Consider the following 19,943-nt stretch of genomic DNA (forward strand, 5'->3'; position numbering starts at 1 on the left):
GAGGAATCTGTACGTCCCTTTAAGTTTTGTAAATATGAAACTTCTTTAAAAAAACAAAGTCTTAAAAAAAAAGAGAGAGGAGTACCTGGGTGGCTCAGTTGGTTAAACCTCTGACTTCAGCTCTGGTCATGATCTTTCAGTCTGTGAGTTCGAGTCCCACGTTGGGATCTGAGCCTGAAGCCTGCTTCAGATTCTGTGTCTTCCTCTCTCTCTGTCCTTCCCTGACTCGTGCTCTGTCTCTCTGTCTCTCACAAATGAACACATGTTAAAAAAATTTTTTTTAAAAAGAGAGAAAATAGAAGCTTCTACTTTCCTGTATTAGACAAATTGTAAGATGTTCCTTATGATCCCTGCCCCTGCTGTACATGCCTTGTATATCTCCCTCTCCTTGAGTGTGGGCAGAATATGTGAATGTGACAGGATTTTGATCCTGTGATTATGTCACCCTACATGACAGAACGAATTTTGAATATGTAATTAAAAATACAAATCGGGGTGCCTGGGTGGCTCAGTCATTGAGCATCTGACTCTTGATTTTGGCTCAGGTCATGATTTTGCAGTTCTTGGGATCGAGCCTCATGTCAGGCTCCATGCTGACTGTGTGGAGCCTGCTTGGCATTCTCCCTCTCTCTCTCTCTCTCTCTGCCGCTCCCTTGCTCACATTCTCTGTCTCTCTATCAAAATAAATTAAAAATATATATATATATATCTCAATCAATTGACTTTGAATTAATGAAATGGAAATTATCTGGGTGACCCTGACCCAAGCACATGACCCTTTTAAACCTGTGTCTAAAAGTCAGAATGAGATAGTCAGAGATTTGAAGCACAGAGACATTCTCTGCTGACTTCATAGGAGAAAATGACCATGTTATGGAGAGGGCAACATGGCAGAGAACAGTGGGCAGCCTCTGGGTGCAGACAGCAACCCCCACTTTATAATCAGCAAATCCCTGGGACCTCAGTCCTATAACCACACACAAAAAAATAATTCTACCAACAAACTAAATAAGTTTGGAAGAGAGCTCTAAGTGTTAAGATGAGATCCCAGCCCCAGCTGACACCCTGATTTCACCTATGTGAGATGCTGAACAGAAAATCCAGCTAAGCCACACCTGGACTTCTGACTTACAGAAACCGAGACAATAAATGTTGTTTTAAGTCACAAATTTTGTGGTAATTTGTTATACAGCAATAGAAAACTAATACAGTTTTCCTCCACATTGGAAGAGCAGTTAGTCCATGGACGTGGCCTCCACATTGTACAGCTAAAGGCACATAGTCTATTATACTGAACTAGTAGCTGTTATGCCTCCTGTAGGAGAAGAGTATGAGGACAAATGCTTGTTTTGTGAAGGCATAAGGAAGATGTAGATAGGACCCCTGATAATGAAAGGGAGGGGCACATGTGGCTCAAGTTTTTACACATTGGGGTCCCATTCCCAAATTGAGCTCACATGTATGCTCTGCCCAAAACATGACATGGGTGAGTGAACCAGGAGAGTAAACACTGCAAAAGGTACAATTAGTGTGCTCAAGAGGTGTACAGTACCAGAGAGTTAACCTCACAGGGACCTCTGGTTTTAGGACTTGACCAGTCATATTGACCAAGACGTTATCCATTCATCAGGCAGTCTTCATGTGAATGGGATCAATGTTCTGCCTGAGGGATACGATGTCAGTCCACCCTTCCGAGTGCCAGGTGTTGTTCTAGTCACTAGAACCAAGCTAAAATACAAGTAAATCAACAATTAAATAACATTACTCACTTTCAGCCTAAAATTTCTTATGCTTCCTTTACCAATAAAGAGAACCTTCTTGAGTTGAATAAAACATCTGTCTCCATAACGGGGCACCCGGGTGGCTCAGTCAGTTAACTGCCCAAGTCTTGATTTCGACTAGGGTCATAATCTCACAGTTTGTGAGATCAAGCCTCATGTCGGACTCTGTGCTGATTGCATGGGGCCTGCTTGGGATTCTCTCGCTCTTTCTTTTCCCCTCTCCCCCTCTCAATAAATAAATAAACTTAAAAAAAAAATCTGTCTCCATGAGCCTTTTATCCATCACTATTGAATATTGCTTTGCAGGCCCTCATCAACTGGATTTCCCTCTGATGAGGCTGTTAGTCCTTCATATGATCCTAGAACTGCGCCACCCATGGTTGAATGTGCTATTGTAGTTGCCCTCAGTCAATGCAGGGAAATGCCCTCATGCGAGAGAAAGCCCTGAGAGAGAGACCAGGTACTTCATTTGGAAGGCATAGGACATGAAACACAAAGTAGCTGAGTTTCCATCCAGCAACTTTCATTAGTTGGGACTCCAACTGAAAACTGGATTCAGACTAGCAGGTGATGAACTATGTTTAGGCAGTGAGAGTATTTTAGTTTGGTTCAGCCCAGAAATAGAGCCTGAAACAAGGATGCTGGTGCTGGTGTATTATTTTGGAGGTGATTCCATGAAGCTCAGGGGAAAAAATGGGGAAGGTAACATAGGGTAATGGGATAAAGCCAACCAAGGGTTCTGTGGGAAACTGGGACTCAGTTCTGCAAGTATCCTCAGAAACCACATGGAGCATGTCTCAGAATTATATCTCCAGAAGACATGGAGGTAGGAGCCTTTATCTGCCATAGTTATTCATTCCTCATGTGTGGATGGTTGTCCCTAAGGGCATTAACCTGTGTGCCATTAAGCATGTTCCCATAATTCCAGAGAAGCCCAGACTTCACCTCTGCCATGCTCTGAGACTCTGGCAACATTTCTGAATTACTTTGAGTATTAATCTCTCAAACTCTATGATTCTGTGTATTCTGTACACCTTTTCTGTTTAAATTTTAAAAGAAGTGTTTAATAAGCTAATGCACATGGAGGACAACCGTAAACAGAGATCATTTAAACCAGCCAAAAGCATATGTGCTTTAAAATTTCTTAAAGCTTATACAAAACTAGAGTGGGGAGGGCAGGAAAGAGTTAAATTGAGAACTCCCAGCCTGTTACAGAAAGATTAGAGTGATCCTTTAAATTATTGTTTTATTTAGATATTTATTTTTATCTAAGGAAGATTCTAACACTCAACTTGAAAGGTGTTTTCTTTTGGACATAATTCAGGGAAATGTATAAAATCCTTGTAAGGGAGATGAAGTCATTCCTGGGTCTCATCAAATAATTGTGACTGGCATCTTTGCAGAACACAAGGTGAAGAGAGTAAGACTTGCCAAATTCCCACATTTTCATGGATCTAACAGTTAATTAAAACAGACTTAGCTACAGCTTTAGAAACACAGTCAGTGACGACTCCCTAACATAAAGGACTAAATGTTGAAAAGTAGATGATTGTTTGAAATGCCCATATCAGCCTAGATACAGCGCATGACTAAACGTTTCATAAGACTCCAAATTCTTCATATGAACCTGCTTTCTTAAGGGTCACTTAACGAGGCAGAGATGCCCAGGAAGAAGCCTGAATCTTCTCAGCGAGTGGTTTCTTTTCCAGAAGGGACTGTCACGGCTTTAGGTGACCTGCCCAATTGCTCACTCCCTTGCTCCTCGGCCGAGTGACCACTGCACCATCAGACCCTGTCCAGCCCACACAAGGACTGCTCTAAGTGAAGCAGCACATGTGTGATCTGCAGGAGGTTTGGGGAGAAGTAAAGGGTGAGCAGCTGTGAGTCACTGACCACAAGTGTCATCAAGGAATTGTAGTTCTTGACCAGTAACTTGTAGCACTTCTTTTGGAACTGGCCTTGAAGGGATACATGCAGGAGTGACTTGACATGCCCCAGCCAGATGCCTCCCTGCAAGTGGCATATTGGATCCTGGTAAGTTTGAAGAGGTCATTGTGAGAAAATGAAACAATGGAGGATACACAAAAATGGCAGCAATCTAGGCAGGAGGATGATGACCAAAAAAATGAGAGTCCTGAAGAACAATTTCCCTACCCTCACCTTGTTCGGTGATGGAAGAAGGCAGGAGTTAACACCAGAAGACATTTTGTATTTAAATTACTGTTTTTAAATTACACATGGTTTATTCTATGCTTTAAATTCTGACATTATGAACCACTTTTATTACCTTTTTCAAGTGCCAAATTGAAAGACCTTATTCAGGTAGGGCTAAGAAGAACTTGGAAAATCTTGAATCTAAACTGACAATAGAAGTCAAGATTCCAATGCCCAGGAAATATAGGCTGGATCAGTGTTGCCCCTAGAGCCCTGCTAGAGCATAGATATTCTGTGGGGGGCAGTCACATGGCAGACCCAGCCATTGTGACACTACAAACCAGTCAAGTATGTATGTAGTTAAGTAACTTCAGCCTTTGTGTACATCCAGGGCATCCCTCCCTGACTGGCCACTCATTCTCATTTTCCTTACCTTATTATCTTTCCCCATCTTCATGACCTCCCAATGTTGGAATATTATGGATACAGCCTTGAGATACCTTCTATTCTCTTTCTACACCACTAAGTAGGAGATGTTAGTCACCTTGTCAGTAAGATGTTTCCTAATTAGCCAATTTAAATTGATCCTCCCCAGCTCACGTCCCCTTACTCTATTCCCTCATAGCATGTCTTACCATTTGACACACTATTGGGTCATTTCTGTTTGGCTTTTGCCTATTTATCTCTGCCCATTAGAATGTAAGTGTATGAGAGCAGAGACTATTTTTGTTTACTGCTTTACCTTTCACTCCTGGAATATTTAAATAGATATTCAACAAATATTTGTTACATGAATGAATGAATGAATGAATAATATAAGCTTGATGATTATAAAAGCATATCCTGGAAAACATACTCTAACTCAAAATCTTTGCAGTCTCAACCATCATTCCCTTTCAAGACTATCTTTTAGGTGGTGGTGCTCTGAGTATATTTTCTATTTCAGCTGGACACTGAGGTATAATTACTATCAAAAGTTTCTTTTGGTTTGATATATTGATTCATATTCTGTTAAGTGCAAAAACTCTGCCCTATATTCGCAACAGCTTCTTTAAAACTTCCAATATCCATTCCCAAGTCATGGCTTTCAAACGAGCAGAAGCTGGGGGCCAAGGATTTTACTAGGGGTGGAAGGTAGGGAAAGAAAAACAGAGGCCCTTTTCCTGGAATTACTGGTGTTCCTTCTGGTAGAGGCTCATTTGGCTGACCTCAAGGGCACAACGCAAAGCCAAATTTAAATTGCTTTTAGAAGGGCTAGCACTTCTTATTTCTGCCTTATACTCTAGCCGCTACCACTTTTAGTTTTATGCATTTTAATTAGCACTTTTTTTTTGCTTGTTTTATTCATTCATTTGTTTACTTACTTTCTTCACATATTTTACTGGAACTTAAAAATGGTTCACTTAGAGGGAAGAATTTAAAAGCTAACAAATAGAAATTTTCAAGTCAAATGGGCCCTCTGACATAAAAGATTGGTTTGATTTGGTTTGGTGCACCCAAGCCACCCTAATCACTATTAGGGGCTCTAGATCTCATCAATATGCCTACCTTGGTCAAGAGAAACTTTTATCATGTATCTTTTTTTTTTTTTAATTTTTCTAGGGTGTGGGACCTAAAAAGGGCATGAATAAACTTTGTGCAACATTCTCCTTTCATGAATATGGCAGAATATAGTTTTTCACTGCACATCCCAATATTGATATCCACACATCGATTCAACAAATATGACTGAGTATTTGCAGTGTGTTCAACACTGTGATTAAGTGTTGGAGGTACAAAGGGAAATATGACCTTGGATGGGAAGAGCTCACACTGTGTTGAAGGCTATTGCACTGCAGCATTTATTATATTATATTCAACCTAGTTGATGTCAAAATGTTATGGTTCCAGAATCAGAGTGATATTGGGATCAACTACAGAGAGGAGGTAATATTTGAGCAAGATTTTATCAAGTAGGATTTCATTTAATAAGGGAAGTTTGGCTTTGTCTGTCTGCATCACTGTGTTGGAGAAGAGCGGGGGAAAAGAGTGGTCCTGGGGAGGACATCCCAGGCCAAAGAAGACCATGTGAAAAGAGAGAACATTTGGAGTGAGGACTGAAATTCCATCAAGATGCCAGAGCACAAGATAGGAGAAAAGGGTTAGCTGAGATTCAAAGCAATGCCTGTATTTCTGCATATCAGCAAGACGATTTGAATTCAAGAGTGTGGTGTGACTTTCCTGATAGTCAGAAGTAGTTTGGGCCTCAACTTTCACCTAGCTCCTCTGAGATCTCTGAAAAAACTCAGAAACGACATGTAAATGTGGTGTTTCCAATTAAGTATAAACGGCGCTGTCACGGCTATCAAGGAATGGGACTCACATCAAAATCTAATTATTAAGCAGGCATTGCTCTGTTACATATGGCCAAAGATGTGTCCTTTTCTTAGTACCCTCCACCCTCACCATTGGATATGTAATGGGAGAAACAGAAGCATAGAATTTTCGCTCTCTGTGTTGCCAATGCTTCAATACACCAGTAGAACAAAACAGATGAGTCCATCTAAATCTATAGTTTTCCTTTCTACCTGTCCAAGAAAAGTGATTGTTTCTAGAAATTGACACTAGATCTGACATACACAAAATAAGATCTTCCTTGTCCTATTATGTATGAATACAGTTGTAATCCTCTGGGTTAGTTTGGAAAGCTAAGTCAAATATTACAAGGGACCTTTAGATTGGGAACGGAGTCAGAAATGAGTACAACACAAACATATTAAAGTGAGGCAATTAAACGCAAACAAACACTATGGCACTTTCCTCCTAAGGAAATATAATTAGATTGCCAAGTAGATTGCTTTTGGATTATTTGGATTAAGTGTTGCATTCTTGAAAGCTTAGTGACTTCCTGGCATTTCATTTCCTTGGAAACCACAAGTTTCCACTGTTATAGGTTATGCACATTCTTTCATGTGCTTCGGGCATTTTCTACTGTGCTTTTGTTTCTAAGGCTGGAAATCGTGGCATTCAAAAGCAGGACATCAACAAGGAGAGCGAGGATTAAGGTCAAAATGTTCGGGCTGATTTGGAAAGCTTCGGCAAACGGCATCATTATGGCAACCTCAAAATACACACAGGGAGCCCCACAGATCAAGCAGCACGAATAGTCATTCTTGCTTATAAAGTGACTTTGTGTGCTTAATAAGCTTTACAACCACACTAAACAGCCCTGCAATAGTTAACTCAAGACCTTTCTTTTGCTCTCATTTCTGCCGACTTTCTAGCCCAGGAGACCTTGAGAAATAACCTTTATTTACCATGTTGTTAGCTTCATACTGAGTTGAAAGTCACTTCCCAGGAGGAAACACTCCTGAGATTTTACCTGGGTCTTATTAATAAAGTTTTCCATTCGCAGAAAGAAACTCAGGCATCTAAATAAGGAACCATGCTGCATATACAATAAGAGATGAAAAGGAGAAGTTCAGGGAGATGCCAGTGGCAGAGTTTTATTAGGAAAGAAAAAAAAAGCAGCCATTGACTTCCTCACTGAACTAGCCAGACACACCAGCCTTGGGGCCTCAATTACAGTATGAGCTTGATCGAGTCAAGGATCACCTGTCAAATACATGGCCATACGGCTATAAACTGGGTGCAGACATTCTGACCTAACTGTTCTGATTTAAGCTGGAAGTGTTCTTTTAAAATTCTGAGTCTTCCTGGATTGATTTTTGTAGCTGGCCCGCCTGGGAGAGAAAACAGGCTCTCTTCTTAACAGAGAGTTGGTCCTTAGCAAAATTATGACATGGGGAAGTACAGCTTGCATTCTGTTTTCATTTCTCTCATAAGTTGGCCACCAGGCACAGGTATCCTTAGCTCTTTTTGAAAGGGCCAGGGAGGTCTGTCCAACCCAGACAGAGCCCTGAGATTTAAACTGGCTGGCTCACAATCCTGAACCTCCAACACTAACTTCCGGTTCTGCATTCTGTTTCTTCAGGACTGTGTTCATTAAATGAACTTAATTGGTTTAATGGAATCATATTAATCGCTTTTAATGTGAATGTGTAAAATCTGGTGGCATACTGGCAGTTTTAGAAGATGCTTTCTGAAGCTTGCCTTAAATGCTAACATGGAGTTTTCAGAATGGTGGCAAAACAATTTCATGGGGGAGATACGTGGAGTAAGAGGGCTTTGTTTTATTGCCTACCTCTAAGCACCAGAATGGTGAGTTGGAAGACGTCTGAGGATGGTACAGAACTATAGTCAAGAGAACAGACTCAAGCCAGGCTTTATGCCAGGGGTCAGCAAACTACCACTGCAAATAGACAGCTAGCGAGTACTTGAGGCTTTGCAGGCCATACGGTCTCTGTTGCAACTACCCAGCTCTGCTGCTGTAGTGGGAAAGCATCACAGATAATACATAATAAGTGGAAGTGCCTGCATTCCAAGAAAATGATTTTTACAAAAATAGGAAGTGGTCCAAATTTGGCCCACAGCCTCTGCTTTCTACTAATCCAAGGAAGACACCAATCACCCATATGCCCCAGGTGAGAGAGGTAACATCCAGACAACTTGGGAGAAAAATAATAAAATCATTCCTTTTGCAAGAGCAGACTCGTATATACATGTGTATATGCATATTTATACATGCATATATGGGACTGATAAAACTTTATTTACAAGACTCTTTAAATTACAATACTTTCTTCTGTGGTAGATGTACGCTGTCTTCTAGACCTATATGTTTCCCAGAATCTTTGTCTTTGTCTGTTTTTAGATTAGCATGGGTCACAAGTCACATTCTGCATGAATTTAGAAGGCACCCTTGACGCAACTACTTTTTTATACTCTCCGTGTTGGTGCAGCCCACACATGCTGCTGACAGGCCGGTTCACCTTACAGTGAGGCAGTGGCTGAGCCCTGAGCTCCTCTAGGTCCTGCCAGACAGCCTCCTTCAATGTCTCCAGATCCTGGCCAGGTTTACATGAAGCTCTGTGGAGAGGGACATCAGCTTCTTTCCGAGCAGTTCATCCACACCCGTGAAGTTGGTGGCCTGGTGGTGATGAGGGGCACATGCAGGTTCCAGTTTGTCCTCATGGGTCACAGCTCACCTTCTGAACTCCTGTTCACTCTGTTTTCCCTGCTTTCCATCCATCTCTGTTTCCCAACTATGGGCCCTACAGAGGTCAGGCCCAGCCACAGAATTAGAGGTACCTGCTTCACGTGGACTCTTTTATTAGCTCTCAGAATTGCACAAGGCCAAGCTGTTGTCATTCATCCCCTATTCTACATCAGGCAGAGTGATTCTGCTTTTCTGATGAGACCCTAAGTGATATATCATCCCAATCCTAGAAATTTCCTACCAAGAGAAAGGAAAGCCAAAAATTAATAGTGTTGTGTTTCAAAATCTCATAGTAATAGTGATACTCATTTCTCCTTTCTTCTCATGAAGGTCACACTATTCCATTCAACCCTGAGATTCTGTAAATGCTGGGTTCTATAATGATGCTGACCTGTTTGTTCACAGGAAACGGACTCTGATTTATGTCCTTCTCCTCCAGGACCAATGATACACATTAGTGAGGTGACTGGCGGAGGACCAGTGTAGCAGTTTCTTGCCCCAAAACTGAGCAAAGCCATCTGGCCCTTAAAGGAACTGAACCCACATCATTGACCTCAATTAGCAACATACTTTAACCAACTGCAGAAATAAAAGCTGTAATTAATCCAATTGTCCTCTCTCTGGTTATTCCCAATTGGAGTATTCTATCCATATTTACATCCTGAAACCCAAAAGTTCATGCTTCTGGGAAAACGACATTGGAAGGCATGATATCACAGCATCATCTTTATTACAACTTGAAGAATTGCCGGACATCATACTTTTAACTCTCTCATCATAGCCCTATCCCCAAACCCAACCAAGTTACATATGAAAAGGACTTCCAGAGAAGTGAAGTCACACACCTATTTAGTTAATGGGAATTCATTCACCTCTCATCCTGCACCCCACCCCCGCCCCTACACTATTCTCCTGCTTGGCTCCTAAGAAAAGGAAAACTTCAGTTACATTTTGCTCATGTTCAATTAGTTATGTTGTTGGTTTAGTTATAATTTTCAGTATAAAATATATTCAAGTCTCATTCCTCTGAGTCATTGGACCAGTTACATTGTGCTATATACTTTCTCCTGTACTTCAACTTTGACAACATTCAGAAGACAGAGGGAACTATCTTATTGTAAGTAATAATCCTTTCAAGTACCTAATTGTTTCTGCTGGTTACTGCAGTTTTTCTCTCTGACTCAGGGCATTGACTTTAGATGACTTTCAACAAGTATCCCACACATATGCTTCTTGATGGATCAGCTCATTTGTGTTTGTTTCCACTATCCTATAGACCAGCTCAGATGAAAACTAAACCTTAATGGATAAAGGTCATGGGAGAAAGATTGTTTGTTGTTCCTAAAGTTTCTTCTTCCATTTTAGCTCATGTAATCCTATATGTCTCTATTAAAACCAGCAGTGCTTTTAGTTGAGAACCAGTGGGAGATCCATTTATAGATGTAGACAAATGAGGACCAGTCTACAGAGTGTGTGCAATGATGGGGGTGATGTGTTAACTGCTGGGACTTCAGAAATGGATTTGTCACTGTGTGTGGCAGGCTAAAAATGTTCAGAAAAAAAGCCTGAACAGAGAAACTTATACTCAGCCAACGACAAAACAATATTTTAATAAGCAAGAATTAGGGAACTATAGTTTCATGCAACCTTATGGTGAAACCTGTCAAAGACTGACTTTTGTCCACTAAGACATGGATGCAGAGACTTCTTCTATTTTTACAGCTGTTTAAATTGGATTTTCTACTAGTTCTAATTGAACATATTTTATTTTATTATCTTTTTTGTAGTTTATTTATTTCGAGAGAGAAAGAGTGTGAGTAGGGTAGGGGCAGAGTCTGCACTGTCAGCACAGAGCCTGATGAGGGCTGGAATTCACACACCATGAGATCCTGACCTGAGCCCAGATCAAGAGTTGGGCGCCCAACCAACTGCACCACCCAGGCGCCCCTCATTGAATACATTTTAATGATATGCTCCACAAGACTGAATACTTTAGGGTAATTGAGGAGCCACATTGTTTTCTTTTTCTCCATATCCAGAGGTACTGTAAACATTCCCAGTAGAACAGCATAACCTAAATGACAGAAGCACATGGGCTTACTTTAATTCACCTCCATTCTTCCTTAATGGACTCTGGAGCTGGGTTTTGACGAATGACATCTAATCTTATTTCTCTCCTAAGTATAACTAGCGAGATATTGTTTCACATATTTGAATATCTCTTCCTAAAGCCAAGGAAACTTTCTTACAAGAAACTGTAAGAAAGGTTTATCTCTAAATTATACTAGACTTTTATAAACTTAGACTTTTGCATATTCACATCAATATATGTTCAACATACAATCAGAATTTTTTTTAATGTTTATTTATTTTAGAGAGAATGAGAGAGGCAGAGTGTGAGCGGGGAAGGGGCAAAGAGAGAGAGGGAGACACAGAATCTGAAGCAGACTCCAGGCTGTAAGCTGTCAGCACAGAGCCCAATGCGGGGCATGAACTCATGAACCATGAGATCATGACCTGAGCCGAAGTTGGACATTTAACCAACTGAGCCACCCAGGCGCCCCTTTGGTCAGAATTTTACTCTGCCATCCCCTATTTTACACCAGAGAAGTAAATGACTGCCCAGTTTATGAAGTAGTAAGAGGAAGATGTAGACTCCTGAATTCAAGCTTAACATAATTTCTATTATACCATATGGCCAAATTGCCAATAAAAATGTACTAAAGTGCCTTCAAAAGATTAGTATGGATTCCAAGCCCGTGAAGTGTTGATACCCTGACCAATATAGTTCATCTTCCCTTGCAAGTGGTCCAGACAACAATATGTGTGAGAAATCTCCACTCTAACCTGTAAAAACAAAATCCAGGGTGTGTACAAATGAACAACCAACATCCATATAGATATTGTTTAATGGACAAGAACAAATAGCCTGTGTTCTCATTAAAGAGCTTTTTGTGATGGCTCCAGAGTATGCTCGTAAATGTAATTTACTCTCTGGCTGTCAAGACCTCCTGACTAATTGCTCCCTGGTCCCTTGATTGTTTTGAATAAGCAGTGTTGACTGGCTTAAAATATCAGGTGACTCAATTGAGTAGCAATATAGAATGCATGTTTTTCACAACAGTCTTGTAAATCTAGATAGTACATCATTTCCATCAAAAAAACAAAATGGCACAGAGATGTGTCAGAAATAAACCCTTGCTGCCAGCCATGAGGAAAAAATAAGAGAAATCCTAAATTCACACCCAGAATAAGCAGATGTTATATTCCCCAGATTTTGTGATTTCATTATGAATAAACCTTTCCATGATCTGTCACATCATGTACCTCATGAATGTCCTTGCCATACAGCATACCGTGGAGAGAGGATGATTAAGTTGGAGCCCGAGTTCCACCAAAGTGACATAGGATAAGCTACTCAGCCTCATTGTATGCTCAACTTATTTGTACAATGGTATTAATAATAGTTTCTACATCAGGTAGTTGTTTTATTTCTGAACCGGTGGCCATTCAGCCTATCCACAATCAGCTGTCAACAGGGTGTCAGGCATACTGGTTTGCTGAGGTCACATAAAACATGGTCTCCATCTTGTAATGAAATGGAGGACAGGATAAAAAGACAAGGTAAACACAATAACAGAGGTACAGGCCAACTTCTTCAGAGACTAGTGGAAAAGTCACATTTGATCAAAGAGAATTGGAAATCTCTTCATAAAGAGGGAATGATTTGAGGTAAGACTTCTAAGATGGGTAAAATATTGGAGGTGTAGCAATATGGAAGTGGGGCTTAGGCACATTTTTTTGGCTGCATTGCAAAGTCTAGTTTGGTTGAAATAAAAGAGAGGAATAGTGAGAGATAACAATACAAAATCTAGGCTAAGATTACATTGAATTACCACTGTGAGGAATGTTGTCTTAATTCTGTAAGCAATGTAACGCGCAACTTAATGTGAGGTAGTCATGTGGTTGCAAGTTGGCTTTGAAAATACTAACTTAACCATGCTGGTGCACGTATGAATTGGAAAGAAGAAACTGGTGGTAACAATAGGGAACTGCAGGGAATATTATTGTACTAATCTCCTGAAGACCACAGGGCAAAGTGCCTGCCCTCATGGAGCTTACATTTTAGTGGAGAAGACATGTAAAATTTAAATAAGCAAATGAATTAACAGTTAAACTGTCAGGTCATGACAAATGAAGCAAGGTAAGAAGACAGACTGTCATGAGAGTTATAGATAGTGATGGCAATGGACAAATACTGTGAAGAGGTGAGTTCTTAACAAAGACTAAAGTGAAAGCCTTTCAGGTAAAACACAGTTGCATTGTTGGAAGAAGAGCAAGGCAGTCAGCGTGACTCAATGGAGTGGGCTGCACAGGAAGAAGTGGGAGATGATGAGGGAGAGGAAAGAGAAGCTCATGTCCTGTGAGGTTTTCAGGCCATGTGCAAATGTAATGAATGAAATAGACCCTAAGTGTGAGGTAGAGCATCACTGTAGGAAAGTATCACCAAAGCACTAATAGGGATTGTATGCAAACTGGTTTCAGGAAACTAAGTCTGGCCTTAATACTAAGCATAGGTTTGAGGAGGTAACACTGAATGAAAGGGGATCAACTGGTAGTATCTCAGGAGGAAGAGAATGAGAGCCAGGGTGCCGGTGCCTACCTGCAAAGGTACAGATGGATACGTCACTGAAAAGTCACTCTTTTTTTCCACTGAAATTAGTAATTGACTTGCTTGAAGTAAAGAATCACAGTTACAAAGTGTTAGAGTTGAAAAGGTCTCTGAAATTTATACCGTCCAATGTATTCATTTTACAGAGAGACAAATTGTGGCTGAAATTAAGAAGGCATTTTTATTAAAAATACACTGTACTTTTACTTATCCCTTTTAATAAGAAAATCTTGGTGAAGTAGATGATTTTCTAGGATAATGTAACTTAAATATGGACTGAAGATCAAATATATAAATGAAACAGTAAGAAGTAAAAATGTATGCCAAGTAATTACTTTCAAGAAAAGGTGCGAAATCCAAATGGTTTTATGGGTAATTACATCAAATTATTTTTTAAAAGATTTTATATGGGGGGACCTGGGTGGCTCAGTTGGTTAAGTGTCCCACTTCAGCTCAGGTCATGATCTTCTGGGTTTGTGAGTTCGAGTCCCATGTCAGGCTCTGCATTGACAGTGTGGAGTCTGCTTGGGCTTCTCTCTTTCTCCCTCTCTCTCTGCCCCTCCCTCACCCATGCTCTCTCTGTCTCTCAAAATACATAAATAAACTTAAACAAAAAATAAAACATTTAAAAAAAAAGAAAAAGAACATCTCAAAACCAAATATGATTTACCCTAGTCATGTAAAAATAGTTCAACAACACGTATTCATTTAATTCAAAACAGTATTAAATCAGGCTTATAAAAACATGACATCATACAATAGACACCTATAAGATACTTGATAAAAGCAACACTATTTTGTACAATTTTTTAATTTTTTAACTTAATATAAACAGCATTCCCCCCAAAAAAAGATAGGAGTAAGAATTTACTTTTTTAACAGGATAAAGATTATGTATCTCAAGCAGTATCATGTAGCTCATGTTAACAGAAATATTTTTCATCTTTTATAATAACCTAGGAATAAGACAGGCACATTGACGACCATTATTGCTAATATGCTTTTTTCTTGAAGTTTTAACCCATATGATAATATAAGGACTAAGATGAACTTCAGGTATTAGATTCCAATCATTTATTATTGTAATGAAACAAAGTAATAATATAATAATAATAAACATGAAAAGCCAACATAATCTACTGAAAAACCATTAGAAACATCCAGAATTTAGTAAATCAGAATCCAGTAGGTATGCAAAAAAAAAAAAAAAAAAAGCAAACACACACACACAACCTATTTCTTACATACCTACAAAGCCAATTAGAAAACATGGGGAAACAGGACACCTGGGTGGCTCAGTCAGTTAAGTGTCCAACTCTAGATTTCAGCTCAGGTCATGATCTCGTGGTTCTTAAGTTCAAGCCCTACATTGGGCTCCTCGCCGGCAGTACGGAGCCTGTTTGGGATTCTCTCTCTCTCTCTTTCTCTCTGTCCCTCCCCAGCTCACTCTCTCTCTCTCCTCTCTCTCTTTCTAAGAGTAAATAAACTTTAAAAACCAGCATTTAAAAAAAAAGAAAAGATGGGGAAATGACCCTAGTCATAAAATTGACATAAGTTAGCAAATATGTTATAATAAATCTAGGAATAATTATAATAATTGTTCCCACTTATTTAATAGTTATTACTATATCAGGCAGTATGATAATTACCTTTACATATATTATCTCATTTAACACTCAATATTCTCTTGTGAGGTAGCCACTATTATTAATCCCGTTAAGAAAACTTATATTTCAGAAAAATTTAAGTGACTTCCTTAATAAGTAAACGTACAGAAACTGAAGATAACTTTATTTTTTTTTAATTTTTTTTAACGTTTATTTATTTTTGAGACAGAGAGAGACAGAGCATGAACGGGGGAGGGTCAGAGAGAGGGAGACACAGAATCTGAAACAGGCTCCAGGCTCTGAGCTGTCAGCACAGAGCCTGACGCGGGGCTCGAATTCACGGGCCGCGAGATCATGACCTAAGCTGAAGTCGGCCGCTCAACCGACTGAGCCACCCAGGCGCCCCTGAAGACAATTTTAAAATGGTACTGAGTGGCCTAAAAGAAAGCCTGAATATATTGAGTGGTATGTTATATCTCTGGATGGGAAGATTCAATTATCATACCATATCAGTTTTCCCAGTATACATGTATATGTGTTAAATTCTAAAGTTTATTAAAAAATATAAGAAAGCATACCTCCAAACGTCTGCAGAAGGGAAAAATTAAGGTGCCTGAGGAGAAGTGTCAATCATGCACATTTGGATGTGTAATGTAAGTTACTGAAAGCTGCAAGACTGGATGGAATGGCTTAGGAAAATATTTACCATACATATTTATGTGAAAAAGCCAGACGCAGTATTTTCACTGAGGCACCATTTCTTGAGGTGACTCTGTTTGCAGTACAGCCTCATTCTCAGCCTGTCTCTTCTGAGAGCTTCCACCCCTGCTTCAAAGAGACCATGCCTTCCTATGGTATTTTTCCATCTCTTGGATTAAATAATTTTTGTAGGTGGGGTGCCCCAGAGTCTTAAAGTATTGTGAAATTTCCCGACTCAAAGTATTTTCCATAATCTTCATTGCAGGGGTACGTGTGTGCGTGTCCTGGATGTCCATTCAAGACTGAGGAGAGCCCTCTGTAGGCTACGCATTTGTCAGCCAGCCTCACGGAGAGACCAGTCTTGGTCCTTGTGTGACCATCTACTCTCTGGGTCCATGACTGGGCTACATTTCCCAGACTACCCTGTTAGGTGTGGCCATGAGATGAAGTTGGAGCAAGTGAAATGTGAGAAGTAATGTCTGTTATCCAAGGCCTGGCCCATCAAAGGCTCCCTGCTCTTTCCATCTGCAATGGCTTGATATAAACACACATGGAAGCCACTTACTCAAGACAGAAGGAGTCTGGGGTCCTAAATCTCTGCCTAGAAAGGAATTGCCCATGACTAGGAACACCTGAGTTGGACTTGAGGCCCATGAGAAATAACCTTCTATTGCCTTAAATCATTGAGGTTTGAGGGTTACCTATTAACAGAGCTGGTAGTATTGCCCTGATACAGCTCTGTAGTAATACAACACGATAAAGATTATACCTTCTCATACCAGAGCACCAATTTGCTACAGTAGCAGACTGAGAAATTCCCCCAGTTTAGATCATATATGAAGGTCAAAGAACATCCTACTTAGCATGTTCACCAGCACAGATTGCCAGAGAATTGATTCCTAACTCCTAGTGATCAGGTTACTAATGTTCGTAAGGACCACATCAGCTAGTTTCTACTTTGGTTTCTGAAGGATAGAGAGGGGATCCCGGGCTGCCTGGGTGACTCAGTCGGTTAAGTGTCCAACTCTTGATTTCGGCTCAGGTCATGATCTCACCGTTCGTAGGATCGAGCCTCGAGTCGGGTTCTGTGCTGAGAGCATGAAGCCTGCTTGAGATTCTCTCTCTCTCTCTCTCTCTCTCTCTCTCTCTCTCTGCCCCTCCCCCACTCATGTTGTCTCTTAAAAAAAAAGAGGGGGGATCCCAATCTCCTTTAATGAGACAGCAAGGATATTTGATAGCTGAACAAAAAGGATATAATGTAATGGAACATAACACCTGCAGGCTGGGTTCAAAGTGGTCCCAGGACCTCCTGCATGCACTTCCTATGCCCCTGCTACTAAGTCATCTTTGGGCCCAGATCTTTCTGTTTCTCACTGATTGCAGGCCAAGCTTCTTTTGGCATGGCCATGTGCACGGCTTGTTCCCAAATGAGGATATTTAGGTCATGACATTTTCAAGGTTTTTATGTTATAAAGTGTTTTTATTTGCATGGCATTGTAGTAAGTGTTTTGCATATATTACCGTATTCAATACTCAAAACTAGTCTGTAATACAGTCCCACTATTATATCTATCTTACAACTGAGGATAAGTTAAATTTATTGGTGGTCAGCTTCTCAACTGGGGAGAAAAAGAACAGAGTTAGGGAAAAAAGGAAAAAAGGAAAAGTAGCATTTTCTTGGTTGGGCTAGAAAACATCCCAGTAAAAAAAAAGCAGGGAAGATACTGAAGGGAAGGAAAGTTTTAACATTGATAAAGAAGGCCCACCTTATATCAGACTATGGGTTGCTTTATATCATCATTGTTACTGACTTTTAACGTTTTTTTTTTAATTTATTTGTTTTTGAGACAGAGACAGAGCATGAATGGGGGAGGGGCAGAGAGAGAGGGAGACACAGAATTGGAAGCAGGCTTCAGGCTCTGAGCCATCAGCCCAGAGCCTGATGCGGGGCTCGGACTCACGGACCAAGAGATCGTGACCTGAGCTGAAGTCGGACGCTTAACCCACTGAGCCACTCAGGCGCCCAGTGATTTTTAATCTTTAATGTGGTTTCATGGCCCACCTTCCTGATTATTAGGAATCCACTGACAGGAGAAAAGCCCTTTGTGTACCAAAATGAAAAGCCAACTTTTCTCAACCAATCAAAAAGCCTACAATTCATTTTATACCATGAGAATAATAGATGGGCATATTGAACACAGCAGCTGGCAAGTGTGTCCTCAGATGCGAGTAGAATTCACTCTTCAAGTACACAGCAGGACCCAAATTAAAGCATCGAGCTACTAGCTTATATCTTGTGACCACAGATGCTCTCCACGCACAGAGGGATTGAGATGAGCCACCTTTCCCTAGCTTCATCTCTCTTTGATGTGCAGAAGAGATGAAATATAGGAGCACTACAGTCCCCAGTCTGCACCAGGGCTCCTCCCTGTCTCCACCCCAGCCCACAGTTTACTTGTTGAAATTATACCTCTGCAGAGCCAGTACTTCACCACCAGCCCCCCATACTTCTGGTCTTTTTCACTTTCTGGACTATATACTGGGTTAGCCTCCATATTTTCTGTTGTTGCAGACCTCGGGTTTCTGTTCAGAGTAGAGGAGAAACAAGATACTTCATTAAAGTTCTTTAGGAAAGAAAGTTTGTTCTCCTTCAAATGTGTGTCAATATTTGCCACCAATCATCACCTCTTTTTGTCACCACAGACCTTCCAAACACCAGGAAATTATTACATACTACTATTACAGTATATGTGTGTGTTAACTATATCTTTTTTTCCTCTCCTCTCCAAATTTTTATAAGAATTTCAAGGGAGTTGAGAACTGCAAAATCACCATCTCAAATAAGAAACATAATTATTTTGAAAGAGGAATTAAAATGTGTGATATTTTTCAACACAAATTGTTATTAGAGAATTTTAGACCCTTATCATAGTCCTTATTCTATGTTCTTGCCCCTTGATCTGAAGCCCTTAAATCCTACTTAAACAGGGAAATGATTCAGTATTGCTTAAAAACACACTTCTCTTGGCCCAAATAACCTGGCCTCCTATTAAAAGCACTGTGAAAAACTCTAGACAGTTGGGTCCTAATGGATAACTTCACATGAAATGACGGGGAGAATTCTCCTGAAAGACTCAGAAGCTCCCATTCAGGGATGGGGTGAATCAAGGTTAATTTACATTTCTGAACCTATTCTCTGCATTGTTGTAGGCTGACACAGTTGAGTTTCTAAGAGACAACCAAAATAATATAGTAAGGCACAACTGTAATGCTATTAAAAGCCAAGAATAGCCATGATTAATTACTACCAAAGCTGAAGGGAAAAAGGGAGGACTCCGGGACTCATTTAAATTATATCTATCATTGGGTTTAGAATAAATAAAATCCTTCCAAACCTGGTAAGAAAGAAAGATTGATAGAGGACAAATGGTGTTTGCTATTTAGGAAATTGATACAAGCTCTTAATCTGGAGAACATCTGAGATGTATTTGAGTCATTTGCCTTTGTTTTGCTTTATTTTAAAAAAGTAAACAAAACTGATTCTGTTCATGTATTTCTGGCACATGCTGTGCCAGAATAGATGGCAAAGGCTGTGAGCAACTTACATGGTATGCATGCACTGGACCTGTCTTTGATGATCATCAAAATCCCATAGAGACAGACTTGCATATAGTGTATGGGGTGAAAGACAGAATTGTGTAATTATGCAGTGCATTTGAGCAACGGACATAACCGGAGCAGACAGCTCCAACCCCAACTGAACACTTCAGCTTGAATGATCCACTCACCTATCTGGCACCTTGGATTAAGCAGGTGTTGCAAACTCATCTCTTATCATGAGATGGTAGAAACGACCCAAGAGATCAACTCTGAGTTTATTAGGGAAACGATCACATATATTTGTGGCAGCTTTTATTTCTCTAAAGTGAATT

Source organism: Lynx rufus, unplaced genomic scaffold (genome assembly GCF_022079265.1).
Source record: "Lynx rufus isolate CCGP_SWC_20201006 ecotype Redwood Valley unplaced genomic scaffold, mLynRuf1.p SCAF_3, whole genome shotgun sequence".
Classification (NCBI taxonomy): Eukaryota; Metazoa; Chordata; class Mammalia; order Carnivora; family Felidae; genus Lynx; species Lynx rufus.